General features: G+C 43.2%; 1 protein-coding gene across 2 annotated transcripts in view; it reads left to right on the forward strand.

Moving 5' to 3' along the window:
- Positions 1 to 820: 820 nt before the first annotated feature.
- Positions 821 to 17,482, forward strand: part of LOC143765461 (zinc finger protein 385C-like) — a 528,254-nt gene continuing 511,592 nt past the window's right edge. The window contains exon 1 of one of the 2 annotated variants that reach the window (XM_077252151.1): positions 821 to 955. The gene's annotated coding sequence lies outside the window, so the exon portion shown is untranslated. The remainder of the gene's footprint in view (positions 956 to 17,482) is intronic. The other variant, XM_077252149.1, reaches the window with a different exon arrangement.

Raw genomic sequence — 17,482 nt, forward strand, 5'->3', positions numbered from 1 at the left:
CTGCTTTATTTCAAGAAACACTACTTTGTCTATAGGCTGTGTAATACATTCACTAGCTGACAGTCTATGGACAAGTGTGTGACTGTCACTGGGAAGCCCCGCTGTCAATACCTTTCCTTTATATCACACTGATCACATCATTGCCCTCCTCACAGGGGTGAACACCCCATCAATACTGTAGATCAGGCTTTACCTATGGTCAGTACTTTATTTTCATAGATTCATAATTTGTTTTCACATTTTCTCATGTCATCGAGGTTCAGGCTCTTGAAGAAGCCGGCAGCTTAGTTTTTGGGCTGAGACAGATCAGAATGTTAATATGTCTCAGAGCAACTGAAATGAAAAAGAGATTTGATTGCAAGAAATAATTTAAGAGGTTCAAATCAATCTTAATCGGGCCGGCATGCAGATTGTGTTCCCGCTTCTTCTACAACCATTCTTGAGATAATGCAGCGACACTGCCCATCTCAGCAATGCCATTAATCGGCACCAGAGGTACAATTTAAGAGGTGGAAACGAGGGGCTGTCTGGATTACAGGGCCTTTATCAAATAGGCAAGGAAATAAATTCTGATTTAATAGACATGAATCCCAATGATTCAATATTGTGTAGCTGTAAAGAGAGAGACCGGACCTCAGGTACCTGCATGCCGGGTCCGGAACTAGAAAGGCTACATCCTCTTTTCCCGTGGGACAGCTTTGAGGAGGCGGACCTGCCCCTGCAGCCTGAGGGAAGCCTGAGTGGGACCTTCCTGCAGACCCAGAGAGGCGGGGAGAGCCAGAAAAGGGCGCGCAGCACCAGAGAGATAAAACGAGAAAGTGCGAAGCAGAGCAGTTTGGCACCAGGGAAGAGCAGCGTGCAGAGCAGTGAGTGGTGCGCTCTGTCTTCCCTTCTGTCAGGAGCTTGTGGTGGGCAAGGTAACGATTTACTCTGTTGGGTCATAGCAGCAGGGTAGGTAAGTAAAATACAACCTTTAATATATAATATCTAAAAGGGCCACAGCCATAATGCATAGACAAAAATAATAATAAAGTGCAAGTGCTCCAAACAAACAGTGCTCAAAAATAGAAAACTGGTGTGATCTCACCAAATTCGTCCTTTCTCGATCCTCGTTAGATGACTTCCCACAGGACCAAATGATCCATTTCTCCCAAATAGTCCAGTAATAGGAAGGAGGAAAAGAACAAATCATGCAATGCAGGCAATGCAGGGGGGGTATAATCTACTAGTACCACTCATTGTTGTGCCCCTGCATAACTGCCATCCTCACAAGGACGGTCCCCTAGTGTAAAGCTAATAAATGCACGTAGGGTTATTATATCACCCCAAAGCGTTTCTCCCTCTGTGTGGTGGATTCATCAGGGCGTATTTTCTGAGAGCAAAATGTCTCTAGAAGTATTCTTGGAGTGGCAAGTGCATAATCAGAAATCCGGCGTGTCCCGCCGGCACCCTGGTTAGGCGAAAATTATGGAGATCTGACGGAACCTGAAGACCCATCTCTTCAGGAAAGCCTGCAGCCTGCAATAACCATTCTGCTGCGTCACTAACCACCCGAGCTGCTGCCGCCTCACCAACCGCCCAAGCTGCTGCCGCTTCACCAACCACCCGAGCTGCTGCCGCCTCACCAACCACCTGAGCTGCTGCCGTCTCACCAACCACCCGAGCTGCTGCCGCCTCACCAACCACCCGAGCTGCCGCCTCACCACCACCAGAGCTGCCGCCTCACCACCACCAGTGCTGCAGCACCCCGACCTCCTGTCTCTTCCCCATTATCCCGAAAAATGTAAGTCCGCAAGGACAGGGTCCTCTCCCCTCTGTACCAGTCTGTCATTGTGTATTTGTTTACTGTTAACGATATCTATAACCCTGAATGCAACCCCTTTTCTCATGTACAGCACTATGGAATTAATGGTGCTTTATAAATAAATAATAATGATAATTACCTACCCTGCTGCTATGGCTGAAATGAATTTGGGAAGGTGCTGAGGTTCAGATTGGATGGACTGGATGGACAAATGTCTTTTTTCGGCCTTACTAACTATGCTACTATGTTACTATGTTAGATTATCTCTGAAGTACAGGTCGCTAAAATTCTTACTCTGTTGGGCCCCTCGAGCAGACATCCCTTCCTCTCCTTTGGGTCGAGACTTGCAGTTGGGACTTTCGGACCCAGGGTGGAGTTCCACCAGACTCTCCTTCACGTGCCTGGACAGTACAGACCTTTGCATCCTGCCGACTATGCCAAGTGTAGGAAGGGGTAGCCAAGGCTGACAGCAATCCCTGTATCACTCCCTGGACCCCTTCCCGCATAGGACCACATCTCTCTGCTGCAGTACCTTGTAGCTGGCTTTCTGCATCATTTGGACTCGCCCAGTACGGGGAAATATTCCTCACAGATGGTTCCGCAATAAAGGAGGCACACTCCGGCTTAACGTCAATGTTAACTCTTTTACTCTGCACAGCTTGTTCAAATACAGGCACTTCAAGTATCACAGTTGGTTTCTTCCTTTCTGTCCCTGCTCTGTCCTTTCCTTCTCTATGTTCAGCCCCCGGTTGGATCGTATCTTCCGGTCCCACAGAATCTGTTCCATCCGGAATTGTTGCCTCACATGGGGTAGTCCTACACCTTTTTGCCCCGGTTCTAAGAACTGCCGCCCAGTCAAAAATCTGCCACATCTCGTGTGTACTGCCCGTGCTGAACAGACTTCTCTCTTTGTAGGGATAGACTTCTATCAGCCGCCTCCGCAGCATTTCCATGCTTCTTCTTCCCAGAGGAACCTTTAGTGTAGCTGTTCTATGCTGGGCCCCTTTCTTTAACGTTACGAGGCACAGTGACACCTGTCCAAGCAGCCCAATGAGCTGCCTGGGCTCCCAGGCCCCGACAGACCAGACCAGGACGCTCTGACTATACTTATCCCCACCGTGCCCCTCCTATTCTAATTACACACTATAGTGCCCCCTCTAGTGACCAGCTTGGAAATCTACGCCCCTGACACGAAACTGGGCCCGGGACAAACTTTACCTATCAACAGTGTGCAATACTTGGCAAACAATAACAATATATAAATATGCAGAGTAGCACGCATAAGGTGTAGCAATACTCTTGTACACGGTGGTAATACACTTTTTGTGTAGCATTACCACCGCGTATTAGCACATCCATAACATACATTATACACACTTAAAGGGGTTGGGGAGAAGAGGGAACAACAAACATTTCACATCCCCTAGACAGCCACAAACGTGTGTGTATTACACAGATGACTCTTGAATTACCGTAAGTGAGAAATAGTTAATACTAAATTAGGCACGGGAAGTTTGCTCTTCTCAAGACTGTTGGCTACTGACTAATTTAATTGTCTACTCACAATGGAGATGATTTTAGTTGTGCAATGAAATTGGATTTTTAGCTATCTAATCCATATGAGTGTCTCTTTACTCTCTTGTGCCCATAGCATTGATATAATCTGCTTTAATAGTATGGCACCGACATCCTGGATGTTCATGGTTCCAGAAGTCATAAAATCCTATAATTGTTTGTAAACTTTCAACTTTCCAATGTAACAGAAAAGCCCCTATTTCTAGATCTCACAGTACTCGCTGTTATCATGAGTGTTTATATGCATGTGTCCAACTCAATTATAGGATACATTTTTGGGAGCAGATGGCAGAATATTCTACCATGTGTATTGCCCTCACAAACCAGTATTCTCTTTATATCACCTCTTACTTTAATGTCTGTGAAATAGGACTTCCTGTCAGCAATAGGGATGGAGATTAGCATCTGAAAGGGTCAATCATAGCACAGAGACAGTACTGATTGCAATCACTGCCTAATGAGCCTGGCAATGGGACCACGCCAGCATCTTGCAGGTGCTCGGGTGCCACTTGTCGAGGAGCCGAGTGACCTAATTAGTAACCCTCTTGTACATAAACACTTCGAGTTCTTGCAGAAGTACGTTGATCAGTTTATATGTGGTCCTCTCCATGGTTATTTAAATCACTTTGGAGGCAGCAGATAAATGATGCTCTGCAGACAATGGTAAAATAAATTAAAATACATATACATAAACTACAACGTGAAGACATTTGTAAATCCTTGAATCTGTTCTAAGCCCCCCCCGACTAAAACTAGTGATTCCACCAAAATTGCCCAGTGATATCATTTCATTTGAGAGAGATAGACAAATGAGTGACCATCATTAGAACCAATATCAGTTAATCTCTTCCTTCCAAGGCCAATTTTAATTTTTGTGCTCTAGTTTTTTCCTCCCCTTCTCCCAAAAACCATAGCTTGGTTGACATAACTGCATGACGGAATATTACTATTCAAATCATCATCCAATTTATTTGACAATTGGGGAAAAAATTAAAGCGCAGCAAAATGGTCAAAAGAAAAATTATTTCACAATTGTTTTCTTTTTTTGTACAGTGTTCATTGCACAGTAAAAATTCTGGCAACACAAATTTGGAAAATGGTATAATTTTTTATTTTACTATTTTAAATGTTCCTTTTTTTTGTTTTAAAATTGTTTTAATTTGTTACTCTATTTTTAGTCCCCTTATTTGAACCTGCAATTGTTCGATAGTTTGTTCTACATACTGCAATATAACTGTATTGCGGTATGTAGACAAAATAACATTCTCCTATGAAGCCCAGTCTCAGGCTGTGCTTCAAAGTTGGCAGCCATGAGAGACTTTAATAGGCCCTCAGCTGCCAAAACAATGCATCAAAACCTCAGATTCATCTGATGAAAACGCTCTGGATGAATGTACTGTGTTGCGCTCCTCATGTATGCCTAGATTGCCTGTTTCTGCTGCTGTTGTTGTGGTCATTCGAAGTTGCCTTTAAGATATTGTACCATCAACTGCTGTTACACCTGCTGCTGTTTGAGTAAAGTAGCAAGCTGACCCAAACTCTGCGGCATCGGAGGGGAAAATTGGCACTGAAGCGGTTCGGCTCCAGCGAACTGGCAAGCTTCAGAGCTGTGATTACAAGATCTATTGGAAAGAGCTTGTACACGCTGCTGTCCTTACCAAGCAGACCAGCCACCACTGATAGACTGTACAGGTAGCTGGTAATGTTAGTAATGAACAGTAAACAATATAAATAAAAATCTCTGTTCTAGAGAGCATAGAGGATTTTTAATAACAATAAATTGCAAATTTGCTTGTCTTTATAGGCGCTTTGCAATTTTACCTATTTACAATGATTAGACATCCCCTTAAATTTGTGCAGTCATGGTTTAGCCATTAAATGTAATAATATATAAACATAAAGGCATTGAATTGGTGGTAGAACCAATGGTAGAACCATTTCTATAAAGTGTCACAGGAGCAGTTTTTAAAGACGACAACGCAAAGCCTCATGTTGCTCGTGAGCAGCCTGCATGGTCTAAACGTGCCACCATGGCCTTCAGCATCTCCGGATTTATCTTCCATCTTCCATCGATCACATCTGGGGAGACATTGATCAATTGCAAAGGAAGCTGCCAGCAGTGGATCTGGATGATTTATGTGCCCAGGTGGATTCAGAACAAAGGGACATTCCTCAGACAAACATTAATAACCTCATTGATAGTAGTCAAGTTGTTTAAATGCGGGGATTTTTGCACGTTACTTTCATATGTGATACTGAATAAATTGAGATGTTTTCAAAATGTCTTCATTTACAAGTGCTTCTCACAAAATTAGAATATCATCAAAAAGTTAATTTTATTTAAGTTCTTCAATACAAAAATTCAAACTCATATATTACAGAGTCATTACAAACAGAGTGATTTATTTCAAGTGTTTATTTCTGTTAATGTTGATGATTATGGCTTACAGCCACTGAAAACCCAGAAGTCATTATCTCAGTAAATTAGAATAATTAACAAAAACACCTGGAAAGGCTTCCTTATTGTTTAAAAAGGTCCCTTAGTATGTTTCAGTATACTCCACAATCATGGGGAAGACTGCTGACTTGACATATGTCAAGAAGTGTTGTGAATTCTATTTTTGGGCTCCCTCTAGTGGTCACAAGCGGTACTGTGTAGTGTTGTCTTTCTGCAGGTTGGCTGCATCAGCTGGTCCGTTATCCTTGGTTGGTTTCCTATTTAGCTCACCTGGAGACTCAGTTCCTTGCCTGCTAGCAATGTATTCAGTGCTCTTCAGATTCCTTGTGTCTACCTTGCTCCCAGTCTCTCCAAGACAAGCTAAGTTTTTGTTTGATCATTTTTTGATTATCAGTGTTCATTATGTTTTTAGTCCAGCTCGCTAAAATGTGATTTCCTCGCTTGCTGGTTGCTCTAGGGGACTGAGTTTCTCCCCCCACACCGTTAGTTGGTGTGGGGGTTCTTGAAATCTCAGAGTGGATATTTTGTAAGGGTTTTTTACTGACCGCATAGATTCCCTTTTCTATTTTCTGCTATCTAGTATTAGTGGGCCTCATTTGCTGAATCTGCTTTCACCCCTGTGTATGTGCTTTCCTCTTACCTCACCGTTATTATCTGTTGGGGGCTTCTATATCTTTGGGGATTATTTCTCTGGAGGCAAGAGAGGTCTTTTCTTTCTCTCTAGGGGTAGTTAGTTCCTCAGGCTGGCTCGAGACGTCTAGGATTTTTAGGCACGTTCACCGGCTACTTCTAGTGTGTTTGGATAGGTTCAGATTTGCGGTCAGTCCAGTTTGCCACCTCCCTAGAGCTTGTCCTATGTTTGTTACTTAGCTGGAGTAATTTGTGATCCTCAACCACTAAGGATCATAACAGTATAGCAGGCCAAAAAGTGTTTAATGCATCGCAGAAGTGGGATAAAAAGAAGACCGGAGTACTTTTTTTTTTTTTTTTTTTCCTCCCACTTTTCCTTTGCTGCAGTCTGTTTAGCTTCTTTCATCCCCTTGAACTCTGGGTGGTTTTGAGCTCAGCTGCAGACATGAATGTTCAGACTCTGACTTCTAGTGTGGATCATCTTACTGCACGGGTGCAAAGTATTCAGGATTTTGTTATTCATAGCCCTATGTCAGAACCAAAGATACCCATTCCTGAGTTGTTTTCTGGAGATAGATCTAGGTTTCTAAATTTTAAGAATAATTGTAAGTTATTTCTATCTCTGAGACCTCGTTCCTCTGGTGATTCCGCTCAGCAAGTTAAAATTGTTATCTCCTTGTTGCGCTGCGACCCTCAAGATTGGGCTTTCTCTCTGGCGCCAGGAGATCCTGCAGTGCTTAATGTGGATGCATTTTTTCTGGCTCTTGGACTGCTTTATGAGGAGCCTAATCTTGAGAATCAGGCAGAAAAAGCGTTGCTGGCTATCTCTCAGGGTCAGGATGAAGCAGAGGTGTATTGTCAAAAATTTCGGAAATGGTCGGTGCTTACTCAATGGAATGAGTGTGCCCTGGCTGCAAATTTCAGAGAAGGTCTTTCTGAGGCCGTTAAGAATGTTATGGTGGGGTTTCCCACCCCTGCAAGTCTGAGTGATTCTATGGCTTTAGCCATTCAGGTTGATCGGCGTTTGCGGGAGCGCAAATCTGCTCATCCTTTGGCGGTATTTTCCGAACAGAGACCTGAGTCTATGCAATGTTACCGAACTCTGACCAGAATTGAGCGACAAAGTCATAGACGTCAAGATGGGTTGTGCTTTTACTGTGGTGATTCTACTCATGTTATCTCAGCATGCTCTAAACGCTTAAAAAAGAAATCTAAACCTGTCACCATTGGTACTATACAGCCTAAATTTATTTTGTCTGTTACTTTGATTTGTTCTTTGTCGTCCTACCCGGTTATGGCTTTTGTGGATTCGGGTGCTGCCCTGAATCTGATGGATTTGTCGTTTGCCAGGCGCTGTGGTTTTGTCCTGGAGCCTTTGGAATTTCATATTCCTCTGAGGGGAATTGATGCTACGCCATTGGCTGAGAATAAGCCTCAGTATTGGACGCAAATGACCATGTGCATGACTCCCGTACATCAGGAGGTGATTCGCTTTCTTGTTCTGCATAATTTGCATGATGTTGTCGTTTTGGGTGTGCCATGGCTGCAAGCTCATAATCCAGTTTTAGATTGGAAAGCTATGTCTGTGTCAAGTTGGGGTTGTCAGGGAATTCATGGCGATACTCCATTGGTGTCTATTGCTTCTTCCACTCCTTCTGAGGTCCCTGAGTTTTTGTCTGACTACCAGGATGTATTTGATGAGCCCAGGTCCTGTGCCCTGCCTCCTCATAGGGATTGTGACTGTGCTATAAATTTAATTCCTGGTAGTAAATTCCCTAAGGGACGACTTTTTAATTTGTCTATACCAGAGCATGCCGCGATGCGGAGTTATATAAAGGAGTCTCTGGAGAAGGGACATATTCGCCCATCCTCTTCCCCTCTTGGTGCAGGTTTTTTTTTTGTGGCCAAGAAGGTCGGTTCTTTGAGACCTTGTATAGATTATCGTCTTCTGAATAAAATCACAGTCAAATTTCAGTATCCTTTGCCACTATTGTCTGATTTGTTTGCTCGGATTAAGGGTGCCAGTTGGTTCACCAAGATAGATCTCCGTGGTGCGTATAACCTTGTGCGCATTAAGCAGGGAGATGAATGGAAAACAGCATTTAATACGCCCGAAGGCCATTTTGAGTACTTAGTGATGCCTTTTGGACTCTCTAATGCTCCTTCTGTGTTTCAGTCCTTCATGCATGACATCTTCCGAGAATATCTGGATAAATTTATGATTGTTTATCTGGATGACATTTTGGTCTTTTCTGATGATTGGAAGTCCCATGTGAAGCAGGTCAGGATGGTGTTTCAGGTCCTGCGTGCTAATGCTTTATTTGTGAAGGGCTCAAAATGCCTCTTCGGAGTACAGAAGGTCTCCTTTTTGGGTTTTATTTTTTCTCCTTCTACTGTGGAGATGGACCCAGTCAAGGTCCAGGCTATTCATGACTGGACTCAGCCCACGTCTGTTAAGGGTCTTCAGAAGTTCTTGGGTTTTGCTAATTTTTACCGTCGTTTCATGGCTAATTTTTCTAGCGTGGTTAAACCTTTGACGGATTTGACCAAGAAGGGTTCTGATGTGACTAATTGGTCTCCTGCGGCCGTGGAGGCCTTTCGGGAGCTGAAGCACCGGTTTTCTTCAGCTCCAGTCTTATGTCAGCCAGATGTCTCTCTCCCTTCCAGGTCGAGGTTGATGCATCTGAGATTGGAGCAGGGGCTGTTTTGTCGCAGAGAAGCTCTGATGGCTCTGTGATGAAGCCATGTGCTTTCTTTTCAAGAAAGTTTTCACCTGCCGAGCGGAATTATGATGTTGGTAATCGGGAGTTGTTGGCTATGAAGTGGGCATTTGAGGAGTGGCGACATTGGCTCGAAGGAGCTAAACATCGTGTGGTGGTCTTGACTGATCACAAAAATCTGATTTACCTTGAATCTGCCAAGCGCCTGAATCCTAGACAGGCTCGTTGGTCGTTGTTTTTCTCCCGTTTCAACTTTGTGGTCTTATACCTGCCTGATTCGAAGAACGTGAAAGCTGATGCACTTTCTAGGAGTTTTGTGCCTGACTCTCCGGGAGTTTCTGAGCCGGCTGGTATTCTCAGAGAGGGAGTGATTTTGTCTGCCATTTCCCCAGATTTGCGACGAGTGCTGCAGAAATTTCAGGTGGATAGACCTGACCGTTGTCCACCAGAGAGACTGTTTGTCCCGGATAGATGGACCAGCAGAGTTATTTCCGAGGTTCATTCTTCGGTGTTGGCGGGTCATCCTGGGATTTTTGGTACCAGAGATTTGGTGGCTAGGTCCTTCTGGTGGCCTTCCTTGTCGCGGGATGTGTGTTCCTTTGTGCAGTCTTGTGGGATTTGTGCTCGGGCTAAGCCTTGCTGTTCTCGTGCCAGTGGTTTGCTTTTGCCTTTGCCTGTTCCGAAAAGGCCTTGGACGCACATTTCCATGGATTTTATTTCGGATCTTCCAGTCTCTCAGAGAATGTCGGTCATCTGGGTGGTGTGTGATCATTTTTCCAAGATGGTCCATTTGGTGCCCTTGCCTAAGTTGCCTTCTTCCTCCGATTTGGTTCCTCTATTTTTTCGCGTGTGGTTCGCTTGCACGGCATTCCTGAGAATATTGTGTCTGATAGAGGATCCCAATTTGTGTCCAGGTTTTGGCGGACTTTTTGTGCTAAGATGGGCATTGATTTGTCTTTTTCGTCGGCCTTCCATCCTCAGACTAATGGCCAAACCGAGCGAACTAATCAGACGTTGGAAACTTATTTGAGATGTTTTGTTTCTGCTGATCAGGATGATTGGGTGACTTTTTTGCCATTGGCCGAGTTTGCCCTTAATAATCGGGCTAGTTCTGCTACTTTGGTTTCGCCTTTTTTCTGCAATTCTGGTTTCCATCCTCGTTTTTCCTCGGGTCAGGTTGAGCCTTCTGACTGTCCTGGGGTGGATTCTGTGGTGGATAGGTTGCAGCAGATTTGGAACCATGTGGTGGACAATTTGAGGTTGTCACAGGAGAAGGCTCAGCGCTTTGCCAACCGCCGCCGCGGTGTGGGTCCCCCACTTCGTGTTGGGGATTTGGTGTGGCTGTCTTCTCGGTATGTTCCTATGAAAGTCTCCTCTCCTAAATTCAAGCCTCGCTTCATCGGTCCTTATAAGATCTTGGAAATCCTTAACCCGGTGTCTTTTCGTTTGGATCTCCCAGCATCGTTTGCCATTCATAATGTGTTCCATAGGTCTTTGTTGCGGAGGTATGTGGTACCTGTGGTTCCTTCTGTTGAGCCTCCTGCTCCGGTGCTGGTCGAGGGCGAATTGGAGTACATGGTGGAGAAGATTTTGGATTCTCGTATCTCTAGACGGAGGCTTCAGTATTTGGTTAAGTGGAAGGGCTATGGTCAGGAGGATAATTCCTGGGTTGTCGCCTCTGATGTTCATGCGGCCGATTTGGTTCGTGCCTTCCACGCGGCTCATCCTGATCGCCCTGGGGGTCTTGATGAGGGTTCGGTGACCCCTCCTCAAGGGGGGGGTACTGTTGTGAATTCTATTTTTGGGCTCCCTCTAGTGGTCACAAGCGGTACTGTGTAGTGTTGTCTTTCTGCAGGTTGGCTGCATCAGCTGGTTCGTTATCCTTGGTTGGTTTCCTATTTAGCTCACCTGGAGACTCAGTTCCTTGCCTGCTAGCAATGTATTCAGTGCTCTTCAGATTCCTTGTGTCTACCTTGCTCCCAGTCTCTCCAAGACAAGCTAAGTTTTTGTTTGATCATTTTTTGATTATCAGTGTTCATTATGTTTTTAGTCCAGCTCGCTAAAATGTGATTTCCTCGCTTGCTGGTTGCTCTAGGGGACTGAGTTTCTCCCCCCACACCGTTAGTTGGTGTGGGGGTTCTTGAAATCTCAGAGTGGATATTTTGTAAGGGTTTTTTACTGACCGCATAGATTCCCTTTTCTATTTTCTGCTATCTAGTATTAGTGGGCCTCATTTGCTGAATCTGCTTTCACCCCTGTGTATGTGCTTTCCTCTTACCTCACCGTTATTATCTGTTGGGGGCTTCTATATCTTTGGGGATTATTTCTCTGGAGGCAAGAGAGGTCTTTTCTTTCTCTCTAGGGGTAGTTAGTTCCTCAGGCTGGCTCGAGACGTCTAGGATTTTTAGGCACGTTCACCGGCTACTTCTAGTGTGTTTGGATAGGTTCAGATTTGCGGTCAGTCCAGTTTGCCACCTCCCTAGAGCTTGTCCTATGTTTGTTACTTAGCTGGAGTAATTTGTGATCCTCAACCACTAAGGATCATAACAGAGAAGGCAGTCGTTGACACACTCCACAAGGACGGTAAGCCACAAAAGGTCATTGCTAAAGAAGCTGGCTGCTTACAGAGTGCTGTATTCAAGCATATTAATGGAAAGTTGAGTGGAAGGAAAAAGTGTGGTAGAAAAAGGTGCACAAGCAACCGGTATGACTGCAGCCTTGAAAGGACTGTTAAGAAAAGGCCATTCAAAACTTTGAGGGAGATTCACAAGAAGTGGACTGCTGCTGGAGTCATTGCTTCAAGAGACACCACACACAGACATATCCAGGATATGGGCTACAAGTGTCACATTCCTTGTGTCAAGCCAATCATGACCAATAGACAATGCCAGGAGCGTCTTACCTGGGCCAAGGAGAAAAAGAACTGGACTGTTGCTCTTTGGTCCAAGGTGTTGTTTTCAGATGAAAGTAAATTTTGCATTTCATTTGGAAATCTAGGTCCCAGAGTCTTGAGGAAGAGTGGAGAGGCACACAATCCAAGCTGCTTGAGGTATAGTGTGAAGTTTCCACAATTAATGATAGCTTGGGGAGCCATGTCATCTGCTGGTAGGTCCACAGTGTTTTATGAAGACCAAAGTCAGCGCAGCCGTCTACCTGGAAAAATTATAGAGCACTTCAAGCTTCCCTCTGCCGACAAGCTTTTTGGAGATGGAGACTTAATTCTCCAGCAGGATTTGGCAACTGTCCACACTGCCAAAAGTACCAATACCTGGTTTAAAAACAAGAGTATCACTGTGCCTAATTGGCCAGCAAACTCGCGTGACCTTAACCCAATAGAGAATCTATAAGGTATTGTCAGGAGGAAGATGAGAGACACCAGACCCAACAATGCAGACAATCTGAAGGCTGCTATCAAAAAGCAACCTGGATTTCCATAACACCTCAGCAGTGCCACAGGCTGATCGCCTCCATGCCACGTCGCATTGATGCAGTAATTGATGCAAAATGAGCCCCGACCAAGTATATAGTGCATTTACTGAACATACATTTCAGTAGGCCAACATTTTGGATTTTAAAATAATTTTTCAAGCTGGTGTTATAAGGTATTCTAATTTACTAAGATAATGACTTTTGGGTTTTCATTGGCTGTAAGCCATAATCATCAACATTTTCAGAAATAAACACTTGAAATAGATCACTCTGTTTGTAATGACTCTATATGATATGAGTTTCATTTTTTGTATTGAAGAACTGAAATAAATAAACTTTTTGATATTCTAATTTTCTGAGAAGCACTTGTATGTATAATTTGCATATCATAAACATGCCTAGCAATTTTGTGATTTCCATAATTCTACAACTTTTCCTTCTTTGTGTTACACCCCTCAACATTGATGTTGCATTTACCTAAATTTTTGGACCCATTTCATTCCACACCATGTATAGTCTGTAAAAAGACACTTCATCTACTTGAATATTTAGTACGCTCATTCTAATGGCAGGGACAAGTATCCAGATTTATTTTAGCTACACTGCAGGCAAATAAGTACAGTATGTCGGTTTCTAACTTTTATTATAATTTTTTTGCTTTCCAGTTAGAAAATGCTCATTTGCTGGGGCTCTTATGGAGCATAACCAATCTATTACACAGATAAAAGTATCTCTCATCTTCTACAGCTGTTTCCTCTAAAATCTTTCACTTAGCGCATGGGAGGTGAAGCAGATTAGTAGGTAAATCTGACAATCTATTTTCATCTAAGGCACCTCTGTGGTCTAATCCTCATTTAATCCATCTGTTTTTCTACCTAGAGCAGTCTTTTGGGCAAAACAGGGTGTTAAATTTGTAATACACATTTTTTTTGAATCTTCTACACTGCTTTCATTTGAGATGTTTTTTAGTAGGAGTGAGGTTTCCTGACAATGCCAATTTTTTTATAAATACATTTGCATGCCATGACTGCTTAAATGGGCAGCTTGGTCCTGTCAACTTCTCCACAGTGGAGGAACTTTTGGGGATCACAGATTTGTTTAAGGAACTTACTAATGCCTAGGAGCTCTTGTAGTCATCATTCTAAGTGGTTCAATGACATACCTGATTTATCTGTCAAGAATTGGAAGGAGATAGAGGGCTCATCCTATTCCCCTTTTGCAAGGACCAGAGGTTTTTTAATTTAAGCTAAATGTCTAATCATCATATTTTAAACACAGTATATACACTACATGCAGGCCATCTCCATTGACATATAGGGAAAGGGGCCCCAGTCTTAAGAGAGCTCCTGTAATCATTCAGTTTCTGCTCTTCCATGTCCTAACGACCTAAGCATCTGTCTGCGCTCTATAGATACATTCATAAAAAGTCAATTCTTTGCTTTTCTTGAAGTGTGAAGTTTACCAGGATTTCAATCTATGCTTCAGTCAGCAGAAAAGCTAAAATCAGCTATGATTATCCCCAAAAGACTCGGGTGGTAAAATTCTAAATAACTCAATATTCTCATGAAGGGACTGAGGCACCTCTGAATAAAATGGGTCCAAACTGCATGTAGAAAAGTGCCAAGCACCAGCCACGTGATAGGGCCCTGATTGTTTTGCGCCTTGCATTAGTATTAGAGCCATGAAAGCATGATGAGGGGCATAAAACAAAATTGTTGGCTCTCTTACCACACTATGGTCAACGTGGCCTGAAAATAACCATGGGCAATGAATGAAAAATGGTTGTTGCAAACTATTTTAACAGTTTTAGTGAGTGAAGTTTGCAGAGCTATAAGTGTTCCTTCATTTCAAACAAAAAAAGAAACTTATGAAAAAATGTCTCGGACTGCTTGGATTTCAGTTACCTTAATTTTCGTAGACTGTAACACAGACTAGAATTTTTAGTAATTTACTGTGGTTGCTACTCTTCATGACCCAGCCTATTTTGGCCTTAATGACCTTGCCGTTTTTTGCAATTCTGACCAGTGTCCCTTTATGAGGTAATAACTCCGGAACGCTTCAACGGATCCTAGCGATTCTGAGATTGTTTTTTCGTGACATATTGGGCTTCATGTTAGTGGTAAATTTAGGTTGATAATTTCTGAGTTTATTTGTGAAAAAAACGGAAATTTGGCGAAAATTTAGAAAATTTCGCAATTTTCACATTTTTAATTTTTATTCTGTTAAACCAGAGAGTTATGTGACACAAAATAGTTAATAAATAACATTTCCCACATGTCTACTTTACATCAGCACAATTTTGGAGACAAATTTTTTTTTTGCTAGGAAGTTATAAGGGTTAAAATTTGACCAGTGATTTCTCATTTTTACAACAAAATTTACAAAACCATTTTTTTTAGGGACCACCTCACATTTGAAGTCAGTTTGAGGGTTCTATATGGCTGAAAATACCCAAAAGTGACACCATTCTAAAAACTGCACCCCTCAAGGTGCTCAAAACCACATTCAAGAAGTTTATTAACCCTTCAGGTGTTTCACAGCAGCAGAAGCAACATGGAAGTAAAAAATGAACATTTAACTTTTTAGTCACAAAAATGATCTTTTAGCAACAATTGTTTTATTTTCCCAAGGGTAAAAGGAGAAACTGGACCATGGACGTTGTTGTACAATTTGTCCTGAGTACGCTGATACCTCATATGTGGGGGTAAACCACTGTTTGGGCGCACGGCAGGGCTCGGAAGGGAAGGAGCGCCATTTGACTTTTTGAATGAAAAATTGTCTCCAATCTTTAGCGGACACCATGTCGCGTTTGGAGAGCCCCCGTGTGCCTAAACATTGGAGCTCCCCCACAAGTGACCCCATTTTGGAAACTAGACCCCCCAAGGAACTTATCTAGAAGCATAGTGAGCACTTTAAACCCCCAGGTGCTTCACAAATTGTTCCGTAAAAATGAAAAAGTACTTTTTTTTCACAAAAAAATTATTTTAGCCTCAATTTTTTCATTTTCACATGGGCAACAGGATAAAATGGATCCTAAAATTTGTTGGACAATTTCTCCTGAGTACACCAATACCTCACATGTGGGGGTAAACCACTGTTTGGGCACATGGTAAGGCTCGGAAGGGAAGGAGCGCCATTTGACTTTTTGAATGAAAAATTATCTCCATCGTTAGCGGACACCATGTCGCGTTTGGAGAGCCCCTGTGTGCCTAAACATTGGAGCTCCCCTACAAGTGACCCCATTTTGGAAACTAGACCCCCCAAGGAACTTATCTAGATGCATAGTGAGCACTTATAACCCCCAGATGCTTCACAGAAGTTTATAACGCAGAGCCGTGAAAATAAAAAATAATTTTTCTTTCCTCAAAAATGATTTTTAGCCCAGAATTTTTTATTTTCCCAAGGGTAATAGGAGAAATTGGACCCCAAATGTTGTTGTCCAGTTTGTTCTGAGTACGATGATACCCCATATGTGGGGGTAAACCACTGTTTGGGCGCAAGGCAGGGCTCGGAAGGGAAGGCACGCCATTTGGCTTTTTGAATGGAAAATTAGCTCCAATCATTAGCGGACACCATGTCGCGTTTGGAGAGCCCCTGTGTGCCTAAACATTGGAGCTCCTGCACAAGTGACCCCATTTTGGAAACTAGCCCTCCCAAGGAACTAATCTAGATGTGTGGTGAGCACTTTGAACCCCCAAGTGCTTCACAGAAGTTTATAACGCAGAGCCATGAAAATAAAAAATAATTTTTCTTTTCTCAAAAATGATTTTTTAGCCCACAATTTTTTATTTTCCCAAGGGTAACAGGAGAAATTGGACCCCAAAAGTTGTTGTCCAGTTTCTCCTGAGTATGCTGATACCCCATATGTGGGGGTAAACCACTGTTTTGGCACACGTCGGGGTTCGGAAGGGAAGTAGTGACGTTTTGAAATGCAGACTTTGATGGAATGCTCTGCGGGCGTCAGGTTGCATTTGCAGAGCCCCTGATATGCCTAAACAGTAGGAACTCCCCACAAGTGACTCCACTTTGGAAACTAGACCCCCAAGGGAACTTATCTAGATGTGTGGTGAGCACTTTGAACCCCCAAGTGCTTCACAGAAGTTTATAACGCAGAGCCGTGAAAATAATAAATGTGTTTCCTTTCCTCAAAAATATTTTTTAGCCCAGAATTTTTTATTTTTGCAAGAATAACAGGAGAAATTGGACCCCAAAAGTTGTTGTCCAGTTTCTCCTGAGTACGCTGATACCCCATATGTGGGGGTAAACCACTGTTTGGGCATATGCCGGGGCTCAGAATGGAAGTAGTGACGTTTTGGAATGCAGACTTTGATGGAATGGTCTGCGGGCATCATGTTACGTGTGCAGAGCCCCTGATATGCCTAAACAGTAGAAACCCCCCACAATTGACCCCATTTTGGAAACTAGACCCCCCAAGGAACTTATCTAGATGTGTGGTGAGCACGTTCAACCCCCAAGTGCTTCACAGAAGTTTACAACGCAGAGCCGTGAAAATAAAAAATCATTTTTCTTTCCTCAAAAAAGATGTTTTAGCAAGCAATTTTTTATTTTCACAAGGGTAACAGGAGAAATTGGACCCCAATATTTGTTGCCCAGTTTGTTGTGAGTACGCTGATACCCCATATGTGGGGGTAGACCACTGTTTGGGCATATGCCGGGGCTCGGAAGGGAAGTAGTGGCATTTGAAATGCAGACTTTGATGGAATGGTCTGCGGGCGTCACGTTGCATTTGCAGAGCCCCTGATATGCCTAAACAGTAGAAACACCCCACAAGTGACCCCATTTTGGAAACTAGACCCCCCAAGGAACTTATCTAGTTGTGTGGTCAGCACTTTCAACCCCCAAGTG

Source organism: Ranitomeya variabilis, chromosome 4 (genome assembly GCF_051348905.1).
Source record: "Ranitomeya variabilis isolate aRanVar5 chromosome 4, aRanVar5.hap1, whole genome shotgun sequence".
NCBI classification, from domain to species: domain Eukaryota; kingdom Metazoa; phylum Chordata; class Amphibia; order Anura; family Dendrobatidae; genus Ranitomeya; species Ranitomeya variabilis.